This window comes from Artemia sp. Qi Xiang Cuo, unplaced genomic scaffold (assembly GCF_049724085.1).
Source record: "Artemia sp. Qi Xiang Cuo unplaced genomic scaffold, ASM4972408v1 HiC_scaffold_32, whole genome shotgun sequence".
Classification (NCBI taxonomy): Eukaryota; Metazoa; Arthropoda; class Branchiopoda; order Anostraca; family Artemiidae; genus Artemia; species Artemia sp. Qi Xiang Cuo.
The window spans coordinates 2,668,127-2,679,093 of record NW_028297441.1 but is presented as its reverse complement, the minus strand read 5'-3'; the positions used below and the strand labels follow the sequence as shown (position 1 = coordinate 2,679,093).

At 36.2% G+C, this 10,967-nt stretch overlaps 1 pseudogene; it reads left to right on the top strand.

The window, feature by feature from the left end:
* Nucleotides 1-9,084: 9,084 nt before the first annotated feature.
* On the top strand, nucleotides 9,085-10,554 carry LOC148938918 (SEC14-like protein 2; annotated as a pseudogene).
* The last annotated feature ends 413 nt before the right edge of the window (nucleotides 10,555-10,967 follow it).

The following is a 10,967-nucleotide window of genomic DNA, read 5'->3' as shown; positions in this document are numbered from 1 at the left end:
GCGTAGTTGATTTCCATATAAAAAATATTTTTTTGAGGAGGACACTCCCCACAACCCTCAGGGCAAGGGTTTTAAGTTATGCCCTGGGGGCATATAAGGTTTTTATAGAAGGAGTTGTCGTAGAAACTTCAAAACAGGCTCATTCGATTGGAAATTCAAAGGGCTAGTACCCTTTTTAATAGTCGAAAGTTCTTGGAGGGCAACTAGCCCCCCCCCCCACGCCCATCGTTCCCCCAAACACATCCACTCAAAATTGTGAAATAGTAATTTTGTTCAGCATAGTTGATTTTCAGATAGAAAATATATGTTTGAGGAGGACACTCCCCCACAACCCTCAAGGCAAGGGTTTTAAATTATGTCCAGGGGACATATAAGGTTTTTAGTGAGGGCGTTGTCTTAGAAATTTCAAAAACGGATCATTCGATTGAAAATTCGAAAGGCTAGTGCCCTTTTTAATAGCCAAAAGCGATTGGAGGGCAACTGCCCCCACTCCCATCATTCCCCCAAACACATCCAATCAAAATTGTGAGATAGCCATTTTGTTCAGCGTAGTTGTTTTCCAGATAGAAAATATGTTTTTGAGGAGGACACTCCCTCAAAACCCTCAGGGCAAGGGTTTTAAGTTATGCCCTGGGGGCATATAAGGTTTTTATAGAATGAGTTGTTGTAGAAACTTCAAAACAGGCTCATTCAATTGGAAATTCAAAGGGCTAGTGCCCTTTATAATAGTCGAAAGTGATTGTAGGGCAACTAGCCCCCCCACGCCCATCATTTCCCCAAACACATCCAATCAAAATTTTCAGATAGCCATTTTGTTCAGCGTACCTGATTTCTAGATAGAAAATATGTTTTTGAAGAGGACACTCCCCCACAACCATCAGGGCAAAGGTTTTAAGTTATGCCCTGTGGGTATATAAGGTTTTTAAAAAAGGCATTGTCGTAGAAACTTCAATGAAAGCTCATTTGACTGGAAATTCAAAGGGCTAGTGCCCTTTTTAATAGTCGAAAGTGATTGGAGGGCAACTAGCCCCCCCCACCGCACCCATCATTCCCCCAAAAACATCCAATAAAAATTTGGAGATAGCCATTTTGTTCAGGGTAGTTGATTTCCAGATAGAAAACATATTTTTTAGGAGGACACTCCCCCACAAACCTCACGGCAAGTATTATAAGTTATGCCCTGGGGGCATATAAGGTTTTTATTGAAATCTTTGTCGTAGAAACTTGAAAAAGGGCTCATTCGATTTGAAATTCAAAGGAAGGCGTTGTCGTAAAAACTTCAAAACTGGCTCATTCGACTGGAAATTCAAAGGGCTAGTACTCTTTTTAATAAGCGAAAGTGATTTGAGTGCAACTAAACAACCCCTCTCACGCCCACATTTTCCCCAAATACATCCAGTCAAAATTTTTAGATAGCCATTTTATTCAACGTAGTTGAAATTTTTGTATATTAGGTCTTTAAGGATGACAACCCCTCCCCTTACAGCCCTCAGGGCAAGGGTTGTAAGTTATGCCCTGGGGGCCTATAAAGTTTTATTGAAGAAGTTGTCGTAGAAACTTCAAAAGGGCTCATTCAATTGGAAATTGAAAGGGCTAGGGCCTTTTTTAATAGTTGAATTTGATTGGATAGTGACTAACGCCCCTCTCACGCCCATCATTTTCCCAAACACATCGAATTAAAATTTTCAGATATGTATTTTGTTCAACGTAGTTGAAAATTCTGGAAATGTTTTCTTTTAGAATGATAACCCCCTCAGAGCCCTCACTGCAAGGCTTGTAAGTTATGCCCTGGGGGGCATATAAAGTTTTTATTGAAAGCGTTGTCGTAGAAACTTCAAAAGGGCTCATTCGATTGGAAATTCAAAGAGCTAGTACCCTTTTTAATAATCAAAAGTGATTGGAGGGCAACTAGCCATCCCCCCTCCCACGCCCATCATTTCCCCAAACACATCCCATCAAAATTTTTAGACAGCTATTTTGTTCAGCGTAGTTGATTTCCAGATGGAAAATATGTTTTTGAGGAGGACACTCCCCCACAACCCTCAGGGCAAGGGTTTTAAGTTATGCCCTGGGGGCATATAAGGTTTCTCTATCTTGATCTTAAATGCCTTAAGATTAAATCAAAATGCACTGTGTTAATGCTAGTTCCCAATAACCCGTCTCAGCAGTATCCCAAGAACGACTGAGGGTATTATGTTCAAACTTTTGGGGCTACTTCTGCTCTTAAAACTTAACCAAATCAAAATAGCGTAAGTGTATCCAAGCTATAAAAGAGAGTGAACAGATTTTTTTGCGAATAGTATCAAGTTTTCATTTTCAGGTCAACTAGAGGAGGTATGAAACTAAATTAAACAGCAATTTTTGTGCCCAGATTTCTAAAAGTGCGTTGTTACAAACACCTGCGAATTTTTCCCCGTCATACAAATAAAAGGAACAAATATAAAGTCTGAAAAAACAAAAGGACTTTCACAAATATTTTCTTTTTCCTTGAAAAGGCTATATGTCACTATAACAAGAATAGAAATTAAATTAGAACACTTTTTCTTCAAAACATATTTTTCAAAAAATGTAAAGAACTCAATTTAACCAAAACTCAGCAAAACTAAAATAAAATAATCTACCAAGCGTGAAACTACCACAAATCAGCCTCGATAAATAAATGAAACCCAAAACGAACAGGAATTACAATAAATAACCGAGTCAAAACTCAAAACGAGCAGAAATTAAAATAAGCTGGGCGCAAAACCCCCATGCCTTCACAAGGCCAGAATACAATTCGTACTTTACTGAAAACAATATAAATGTTTTACTTTTATAACTTTAATAAATCAAATAATGTTAAGATTTTGATTACTAAATATCAGTATATGTATATTAAACTGACAATGCACATTCATTTGTATTTTTTCAGTAAAGTGTTTAATGGAGTTCTTTACTTTTCTTTGAAAAACTTATTTTTTGGAAAAAGTTTTTTTTTTTAATTAATACCATGCAAGGATAAAACCTTTGCTAAAGCTCTTCTATCAACAGAATCAAACGCTTGCTCATAATTTATAGAATCTATAGGTCCGTTTGGATGGTCGGTGGACGTGCTACAGGTCGTCGTCGAAATGGCTGTTTGGTCCGAGGCTTTTTGTTGTTTATCATAACCAGGTAAAAGAAGCCTTGCCGAGTGGTTAGCCCAACAAAGCCCATAAATCCATTGCCATGCATCATTAGACGGGGAATGGTGCCACCTGCCACGCACCTCATTACCGCATCTTCAACATGGAGGTGGTGCCCCATAATGGGTTAGGATTCGGCACAAGTGCCCCCCACCATGCAATAGCACTAATCACTTTAATGTATTTGTCTGGTATACCATACAAGGATAAAACCTTTGCTAGAGCTCTTCTATCAACAGAATCGAACGCTTGCTCATAATCTATAAAAATGAGCACCAAAGGTGTTTGAAAACTCAGGCACTTTTCAAGTATTAGCCTAAGAGTGAAAATTTGGTCGACACATCCCCTACCTTTTCTAAAACCGCACTGTTCTTCTCTTAAAACTTTGTCTAAGGCATCTCTCAGTCTAAAAAGTATCATATTACTAATTAATTAACTACCTACAGAGACCAGCCTAATGCTTCGGTAATTACCACACTAACTTTTATCACCTTTTTTATAAAGTGGCTTAATTAAGGTTTTTCTAAAATTGATAGGTGCTTCGCCTTTTTCAAAAATCATATTCATAATCTTCAGCAACTTATTTCTAACCTCAGAGCCACCATATTTAAGAAACTCATTTGCCACACTATTAGCACCTGGAGCCTTACAATTTTTTAATCCTTTTAGTACTGTTACAAATTCCTCCTCACAACAAAAATCTTCCTTCACATCCAAGGTATCACAAACTTTTTCATTTTCCTCTATATCTTTTCCTGCAACTCTATCTTGGTTAAGCAAATTCTCAAAATATTCGTCCCATCAATCTTTAGTTTTTTCGTTATCGCTAATTGCGGCCCCATTCCTATCTTTAACTGGGCCAAGTCCGGATTGACTACTCCCTCTAAATTTGTTAAAATGCCAGTACAATATTTTACTATTATGCCGTCTATCTGCATCTTCCAGATCCTCGGCAACTTTATCCATCTCCACCACTTCACACTTCCTTAGTTCATATTTTAATACTTTCTCCACTTTCTTTACATTCCTTTTGTTTTCATATGTTCTATCACTCAGATAATTCTTGTACAAGTCCTTTCTCCTTTCTATTAAACATAAAGCTTTTTAACTAATATTCTTAGCTGTATTTCTAGCTTTCTTCCCTAATACACCTTCAGCAACTTTACAAATCTTTTTTCTAAAATTATTCAAACCATCTTCCACATTGTCAAATTTTAAACTCTCAAGTTTAGCATTAAACTATTCCTGGAAAGTTTCTCTCAAATTCTCATCCTAGAGTCTACCAACATCATAACTTCCCGGGAGGTAGTTACCCTTCAGATATTTCAGCTTTAAATTAACCCTTGACACTACTAGATGGTGAACTTTACTTTTAACATCAATAACGACATTCCTACATACCCTAGTATCTTGTATTGATTCTGCCAGTCTTCGGTTTACTTTAATTTAATCAACAAGGTTTGCTGTCTTACCATCACGTGAATACCATGTTAACTTATCAGCCATTTTATGACCAAACACCGTATTGGTTATAACTAGATTGTTATACCTACAAAATTGCAAAAATCTGTATCCATTACTGTTTCCTTTCCCTATATCAAGTTTACCTAGGCTAGGATACCTTCTATCCCTATTTCTACCAACCTGGGCGTTAAAATCTCCCAATAATAACATCATATTTCTACCTGGGACCCTGTCTACAATAACCGATACTACTATAACCGATACATTGAACTTTTTAGTCATAAAATGAGCAATTAGTATTCTATTATTAATACCTTCCCAGCCTAAACAAGACTCAGCAGCTTCCTTATTCATCATGAGCCCTACTCCCTGTCTTCGCACCCCATCCTTCCTGCCTGGGTAAACAAATTCTATATCACCTAATTTCATGCCTCCTACCCCTGGGATATGAGTTTCTGAAACTCCTAATAAATCCAGTTCGAATTGTCTGAAATCGTCAGTCAAAATGTTGATACGATAGTCGTTTTTTAACGTCGTAACATTCCAAGTTCCAATTTTCATGTTCTTTAAATCATTGAAATTATTTTCGCCTCAGGAAAAGCAATGATCCCGGATACCAGTGCAGGACGGGGATCACATATCTTCTCAAGTCTACACCGAAGTGCTTCAGCCGACTTAGAGCCGGACAGCAAGAAGTCCATGGGACCTCAATGAATGGAGGCTTTGTGCAATCCTGGGCCCATCTTGGTCATAACATGGTTTTCAGCACTTGGCGATGCTCTTCTATCATTAAGAGTCGAAATCCTGCAAAGACAATCTCAAGCCTATTACCTCCAACTCATTATATATTCATGCCTACAAATATTATGCTACTACGGGGAGAAAGCCCATAATAGATAAATTAGCTTGGAAGGGTTTTTTCAGCCCAAAGACGTCCGTCAAAACATACCAAGCCCAGAAAAATTGTCTATTTGTCGGAATCCCGTGCGAATGCTGTGTCCTTTGCTAGGCTATAATTTCCTCAAGGGCCGCCACTCCTCAAGTGGGAATAGAGTTGATCGCAAGGTCCCAAGTCTTGCAGGTACCCCGAAAAGGTCGAGACAGCCCTTTACAGAGGCCGTTGTCCATAGATCTGGATCTTACGCCCTGCCGCAGTTGTCCTCCTTTAGAGGATCCTCCCGCGATGGTGTTCTGCATCACCATGCAATTTAACCCCATTACTGGGAGAAGGTTTGTAATTCATGGGACTTGTGGACAAACCAGTAGGCCCTTTTGACTGTACATTTGAGGGGCCTTCTTCCTCCTCCACCTGTATTTATGACCCCGGGCGAGGTGCCCCAGTTCTATTATGGACCCCAAGGGACAAGGTCCCCCCTTGGTCAGTGCCTCCTATGGAGGTACCCTACATATCTGTAGGGCGTTCCCTTTTCGCCACCTGGGGACACGCTAAATGGCCTGGGGGGGGGGGGGGCGGAACATAAAAATGAAGTTAATTAAAAATATTATGTTTCCTTTAAACATGGAAAATGATATAGTCTTCTGTATGACTTTTTAAACATCAAATTATTCTAGAGAAGTATGAACAAAGTTATACAGAAGACTTTTTGGTTTTCTTATTTAGAATAACTCAAAATTACCTTGTAAAACTAATGTCTAGCAGAGTTTATTGATTTACTTCAACATTTGCTTGTAAAACTAATGTAAAAACTAATGTAAAACTCATGTCTAGCCTGTTTTATTGATTTACTTCAACATTAGCTTGTAAAACTAATGTCTGGCCTAAATTATTGATTCACTTCAAAATTAGCTTATGAAGCTGATATAAATAACTAATGTAAAATTACTGTCTGACCTCATTTATTTATTCACTCCAATATTAACTTGCAAAACTAATATCTAGCCTAATTTATTGATTTAATTCAACATTAGCTTGTAAAACTAATTTAAGAAACTAATGTAAAATTAATGTCTAGCCTAATTTATTGATTCAGTTCAACATTAGCTTGCAAAACTAATATAAAGCTAATATCTAGCCTAATTTATTGATTTACTTCATCATTAGCTTGCAAAATCAATGTAAAAAACTAATATAAAATTAATGTCTAGCCTAATTTATTTATTCACTTCAACATTAGATTGCAAAACCAATGTAAAACTAATGTTTAGTCTAATTTATAGCTTACACAAATTAGCCTACCGCTGAAACTGGGAAGATGTGTATATTGCTACCACTTACTAGCCTACTAATCAGTTTACACAAATTAGCCTACCACTGAAAGTGGGAGGATATGAGTATTGCTACCACTGATTAGCCTACTAATCAGTTTACACAAATTAGGCTACCACTAGAACCGGGAGGATATTTATATTGCTACCACTGATTAGCCTACTAATCTGTTTACACAAATTGGCCTACCACTGAAACTGGGAGGATATACTGCCTTAATGACGTTTTTCTGGAAAATGGGATCATCTGCTCATCAATTGAACAATTTCTGTCCCTCGGGAAAAAGAGGCAAACGGTATGGAAACGGTCGATAATTGACTGAACTCTCCACAACTGATTGTTCTTCTTAATGTCGTCAGAAATTTCCTCATCTACAACAAATTTTAGATAGCTTCTTAGAGTGAAGAAACGGTTTTTTCCAATATTTTCTGATATCTTGTTTACACGGCACTTTGCCTTCCAGTACATTTCGATTTGAGGATATTTGAGATTGCCCAAACACCTATATAGGGAACATACAGTCTCTTGGCTTGAACAGAAAACAAAATATGTTTCCTTGAAAAATAAGATAAGTGGCTTGAACCACGATATTCTGCATCGACAGCTAATATCTTTTTTCCTTCACAGCTATCAGGACACTGGAACAATGAGAGTTGTTTAATGGCTCATCTTAAGGGAAATTAATATATTTTGAAACCTTTCGTAATTTGAAAAAATAATTTTTAAAATAAAATCAATTTTTACATAAAACTGCATTTTTGTTCAACACTGTAATAGTAAATGTTATAAACATCCTCTTGCATACGAAGATCAAAATAGGATTTGTAACCTTATAAAAAGCATGTAAATATAGTTTTATAAAATGCAGTAATGTTTTTAGGGTTAAAAAAAAATCTGATTTGTCAATTGAAACTCGAATGATTCCTGAAAATTTTAAATAAAATAATTTTATTTGGTCTCTCAGCTCAAAGTTATAATTCTCTTCTCGAACCAAACTTTTTTTGGCTTAACTCCTAAGCTGAGCATCTCTGTAATGTTGGCTATATTTCTATAGAAAAAAATTAAGATAAACATTTTTTATTTTAGTTTTCAGTTCAGAATCGCTAAAGTTATTATGTAAAATTCATGGCGTGTCAGCAACAATTTTAATTTTTTAACTCAAACTCGAAAAATACCTGAAAATTTTTAAATTAGTTTTGTGTTTTTGTCGAATGAATTTGAAACGAATTTGTGTAGAACTTTATAATGGGTAGAACTGTAATGGATAGTCATTTAATTGGTTCGAAAGTTTTGTTTAACTGTCAAACACGCAGAATTGGTTCTTACTGTTTTTGAAAAAAAAGTGAGCCCAAAGATTTACCTCAAAATGTCTTGCAATGGGATGGGTTACCGAAATTAAGTAAAAAAGAATGGAATGAATCCCGTTTGGAACAAAAATATCGTTTTCACAGCAAATGATAACATATTGCTTGATGCCAAATTCCGAATGAAACAGCAAAGAAAGATACTAGGACTAATAAAAACAGGTACGGAAGTCGGTAATGGAGAATTTATTATTATAAAGAGGGATTTAACTGAAGAAGATTTCATTATTGACATAAAACTTAGCAAGCCTAAGGAACCAACTCTGGTTGCAAAACTTTATATTAAAGTGGAGAGTATCGATTCGATGTTGTCCAAGGATTCACAAATGGTTTTGGAAAAACTGAAAACCAATAAGCAAGATAGGAAAAAAATACCCATGGACGATATTGCTGAGGAATCCCAGGGCAAGGTAGAGTTACTTCAAACAGAAGAAAAAGAAAAATTGCAGCCCATAATCAATGACATAACTGAAGAAGGTAAAAAAAATGTTAACATTTTTAAAGAAAATACAGATGTGGGAAAATCTGAGAAAGGTGAAGAGAATAATCACATAGACGACAAGGAAAATCAAGCAAGAAATTAAGACTGAAAAGGAAAACGAAGTAGAAGAAACTTTAGTAGCAGCAAAAATTAATGCAGTTGAAGAAAAAAGCAAGTACGAATCAAAAGACACTACTATCATTTTAGGGGTAAGGTGGACATTGAAGAAGAAAAAAATCTAAGAAAGTGAGATTCAAAGTGACGGAAGTCCCCAAGGAGGAGGAAGAGGTATTTCAAAAACAGGTAGAAGGAAAATTGCTGCCCGTAAAGAATGTAAAAACTAAAGAAGGTAAAAATAATGAGAAAAAAATTGAAGAAAATAATATGGTAAAACCTGAAAAAGATGAAGAGAAAAAATCAAAGGATGACAAGAATAAAATCAAACAAGAAATTAAGGTTGATAAGGAAAACGAAGTGAAAGAATGCTTATTGGTTGTAACAATTGATGCAGATAAAGAAAAATACAAGAAAGACATTAAAACAGAAACCAGGGATGAGAAAACGGAGAAACTGACCAAAAATACTACTAAAATTGTAGCGGCTGAGGTGGTTGTTAAAGAAAAAGAGAATTCTACACAATTGAGAATTGAGAAGACCGAAACCCACCAGGGAGTGGAAGGCGTACTTCCAAAAAATAAGGAAGAAAAGTTACAGTTTTCCTTTCAGTTTAAACGTCGTGTTGCAGGGTCTAAATCTATCAGAAGAAAGCGATGAGTATTTGCTTCGGTGGTTGCGGGCCAGAAACTTTGACGTTGATAAAGCAGAGGATATGCTTCGGAATCACATAGATTTTAGAAGGACTTGGAGAGTAGATGGGCTTACGGACGACTGGAAACCCCCCAGCATTCTCAATTTTACTCCCCAATGGAGTTCTTCGGATTTGATAAATCAGGTCATCCAGTGTGGTTTTCAAGACAAGCTCAATTCGACTTTCCAGGTGTGATGCAGTTTGTCAACATGCGAGAGCTTATGCGCTACTTTATTTGGAATGCCGAAAAGAGCCAAAGAATAATGATAAGACAGAGCAAGCTATTAGGGGTACCAATTACGATAAATTTAATCATATCAGATATGGCGGATTATAATTTCAAATATCTGACAAACATAGCACTGCGTGAACTTGCTATAAAATTTGTTCAAATATATGAGGTGAATTATCCAGAGATGCTTAAAAAAGTAATAATTATAAACACGGCAGCAATACTAAAAATAATACTAAAAATTGTACAACCATTTTTAAGTGATTATACTGTATCGAAAATACAGTTCTACGACTCAAATAGAAAAGAATGGGAAACAGCTTTGAAAACACAAATCCAAAAACAGATTCTTCCAAAAAAATGGGACGGAAGGAGAATAGACTCCAAAGACGATGAAGCTTGTACTGAAATTATTGGGCTGGTCTGGGATATATCGAAGGAACATTATTTAAGGAACCTACAGCAAATTGATCATAAAGGCTGCCAAAAAATAAAAATCGATAACGGTGAAAACTTTATTGTAGTGAGATCCGTAGAAGAGCTGAAATCAATTTTAAAGTGGAAGTTCTTCTCAGAAGGTGCTGATATAGCATTTGGCATAAGAAAAGTAGAGGCTGATGGCGGAGAAACCGAAGTTTTAGCTAAAACCCGAAATATGGCACATAACTACATAGTAGAAGGACAAATACCTATTGATAAAGGAAATTATCATATTGAATTTGATAATTCTTATAGTTATTTGACGTCAAAGATGGTTACATTTTCTGTTGAAGTTGAGCTAAATAGTGATACCGTGCTATCTAGTGACCTCTAACTGAAGTGATATTTGTTGATTTATTTTTTTATTTTTGCTTCGGATCATCAGGAATATATAACTTGAAATTGTTATATTATCAATTATATCGGTGGAAACTGTTTGTTTTAATAAAACCTAGTTCTTTAAGACCTTCATTCGTAGTCAAGGTCGTATTTAAGGAGAGGGGGTTACCGGGTTCGAGACCCCCTCCCCTCCTCCAGAATTTTTGCCCGACTCATCAAAACGTAACAAAAATACATATAAGAAAATTGATGCTGTTTTTTGTGACCCCCCCCCTTCCGAACAAAATGCTGGATACGCCCTTGTTCATAGTCGTAGTGAAAGTGTCGAGATTAGTCGTATAGGCTATCACAAAATAGAGAAGAGAAAAATTAATAAAATTAAGGCCCACTTTCTACCATGTATTCATT